Consider the following 3,342-nt stretch of genomic DNA (forward strand, 5'->3'; position numbering starts at 1 on the left):
AGATTAAAATAAAATAACTAAAAATTAAATAAATATGCAGGCAATAATAGAAATCACCAAGAGATTAAAATACTAGGATATCTGATTTCACCACAACTAATCTAATTTAATCCTCCATCTTCAATATCCTCTCTCGAGTAATATTAAAAATACTTTCACATATTAACCCACCATTATCTCTATGTGAATTTAAATATGCAAAATTATATTAAGCTCTATGGAAATTCTTAAAAAAACTGCATGAATCACGTTGGCATATCTCTGTCTTTCGTTCAATTCATGGCATACATTACACAGAGTAAAAATACATAAATCTCCTCTCGATCTCATTATGTATCCTCAAGTCATTTAAATATTGGCCAGATATTTAAAAGCATTAAGCACAATAATGAACACTCAATCATGGAATAATAAATTAAAAATACCACAGATTTATAGAATTCAATCTTTATAGTTAGGCTACATCGTAACTGTAACACCCCAGCCCGAACTACGAGGGCAAATATGTTCACAACTCACATATGAATTTAAGTAACTCTTTACAAACAATAAAATTCAAGCCTCAAAAACAAAAGCCAGCCGAATACCTTAAAAATTTAACCAAACCATCTACCATCCTCAATTCAAATCCATCTTCTCACTCATCACGAATTAATCATGACTTCTGGAAACTAAATCACAATAAACTATAATGAGTACAAAACCCAGTAAGCAAACTAGTTTTTCTTATATGAAAATATATACATACTTATACATAATGCAATAGATGATATGCCATGATCTTTTGGAAATACTGTAAAACAAATTCATAAAAATCTCTTTTTTTCGCTTTCAAACTTTCTCATTTTCTTTCAATGAAATACATATTCTGCAATTGTAGCACTTTGTGCTGCGCGTGGCACTTTGCACCATGCGTGGCACTTTGCGGCGTTCTGTCCCTCAAGAGGTGGCCCCCACACAACTTCAAGAGGTGGCCCCCAATGCAAAATCTCATAAAACAGAAATTTTGTTTGCTAAAATCCACTTTCTCATTCATAAACTCAATGCATTTTCGTGCTCATGCCAATGAACCATCACACATACACATGCCTATGTGCATAATCACGCCCAATACTTAATAACACATCATATAAACACATGAGCAGAGACATATAAATCTATATTTGTACATATCAAAATAGGCTTTTCATAGAAGTCAAACATATATATTGTTTATTGTGATTCGTTTTAAAGTCTAGTTTACTTACCTTTTGGCATCCTCATGTAAAAAATACGTACTGATACCGTCAACCTAAAATCATCAATAAATCCTCATAAGACATAATCAAATCTCAATCATAAACTCTAATGTCCTCAAATATCTCAATTTAAACATCTCCTAAGCTCAACCTCAATGTTCTCAATAATTGGCCCTCAAAACAGAACAGTCTATATTCTCTGATTTTTAATAAATTATTCTCTTATTGGAAAAATCTCAAATTTTACAGACCATATGCTGACACATTGAAAGCTCATTGATAAAAATTTCATAACATAATTCCTTCAAAAACTATTGAAAATAATTGACGTTTCAGACATCATTAATACAGTCAAATAATTTTCTGTTTTGAACACACTTGCTTTAAAAATACAAAACCATTTATTGCTTTATCATAAAATCATGAAAATTTCCCGAATAATACTAGACATATATAAAAATCATTGGCCCAAATTTCATAATATTTGAAGAAGTCTAGCTATGGTAAAAATAATTTCGTAATTCACGTTATGCACTGAAATCAGAAATTTTCAGGTTTTCAGACTTGAATTTGAAAAATCGTAACTAATTGAAATCTTATCCGATTAACTTGAAACAAGTTTCAAAACATTCTAGACGATGTCTAGTTTAACATATCCAAAAATCAAAATCAAAATCAATTTGTACAAATTACTAAGATTTTCGTAATAATTCACTGTCAGCATATTTCTGCAAAATCTTAAGTTTCTACTTCTATTGCAATCATACTTCTCCATAACAAATTAATAAAAACCAAGAATTAAAACTTACCTCCAAATCCAAATCTTCTCTCAATAATACCCAATTCAAATTATGCAATTTGATCTCATGTGTTGTCATGACTGAACAAAGAAGAAGAATATTTTCTTCTTTTCTTTTTCTTTTCTTTTCTCTCCATCTCTCTCTCCTTTTTTTGTCATTTTTTTTTTGTCTTAGCCGATTTCTCCTTCTTCCTCTCTCATAATGAAAAAGATATCTTGTTCTATTTATACTAGGGTAAAAGGGATCACTAAAAACTAAAAAGACTTAAATATCCTTAGAAGATTTGTGGTATTATAGTAACCCTAGTAAAATAAACTAGTTCATGGGAATATAAAAAGAATCCATAAATTTAATTAGGAACATTCAAGCAAAATAATCGAGAAGAGAGAAAGAAAAACTCAAAAATTAATGCATCTTCCTCCTCCTCCTTATTCATGCTACTCTCGGCTTTGGCTTAAGATTTGCAGCTGCTGCTCTATTCTTTTTTTCTCTTCTTGGCTCCAATTTTTTGCAGCTGCCCTTATCTTTTTTTTCTCGGTTTTGCTTCTCCTCCGTTTTATATTATTGCTCAGCCCACGAATCCTTAAATCAAAAGGATTTAAAATGAAACAAACCTAGCCCACTTTCTTAGCCCATGCACGTGAATCAAATGCCAATGCTTTATGTAATCATTCACGTGACTTGTACAATTAGCCAATGAATCTATAACATTATGTGGTGCTAAATCTAATAATTATCCTTTAAGCATTATTCTTTCTTCTTTTCTTTCACAATCCACAATTATTTCCCTAAATGCCAATTTGTTTCCTTTTTAAGCTTCCTTTCACTTGAATATTCCTAATATTCTACAATAATAAAATATGAAGATTAAAATAAAATTAATATAATAAAATACAATAACAAAATATGAAGATTAAAATAAAAATTAATATAATAAAATATAATTTAACTTAAAATTGAGTTAAGAAAACATAAAAATAATATATAAATTACTAGCATATCAGCTTTCTATAGCAGATAATAAAATAAGATCGAAGACCAAGGGAGCTATGGTTTTGTATTGCTACAGAATAAAATGAAATTATAATCTAATCATGCAAAATAAACATAATAAACAACTTTGAAATTGTACATGCATTTTTGTTAAATTTGAGTGAAACAAACTAGTAATACATAGTTGGGCCCACTATGTTCCACTTTGGGCCTTGGTCCATTGCTTTTCAAATAATTTTTTTTAATTTTTGTTGACCATTTATGTTCAAATCCTAAGAGAATCAGAGGTTACATAACCGATATATATGTTA

General features: G+C 29.6%; 1 long non-coding RNA gene across 1 annotated transcript; it reads right to left on the minus strand.

The window, feature by feature from the left end:
* Positions 1–45: 45 nt before the first annotated feature.
* LOC112100749 lies at positions 46–2,554 on the minus strand. The gene is made up of 3 exons (XR_002907037.1): positions 2,048–2,554; positions 1,248–1,291; positions 46–671 (listed from the first exon to the last, which is right to left on the minus strand). It is a non-coding gene; the product is annotated as an uncharacterized LOC112100749 (long non-coding RNA).
* Positions 2,555–3,342: the final 788 nt, after the last annotated feature.

This window comes from Citrus clementina, unplaced genomic scaffold, assembly GCF_000493195.1.
Source record: "Citrus clementina cultivar Clemenules unplaced genomic scaffold, Citrus_clementina_v1.0 scaffold_2, whole genome shotgun sequence".
NCBI classification, from domain to species: domain Eukaryota; kingdom Viridiplantae; phylum Streptophyta; class Magnoliopsida; order Sapindales; family Rutaceae; genus Citrus; species Citrus x clementina.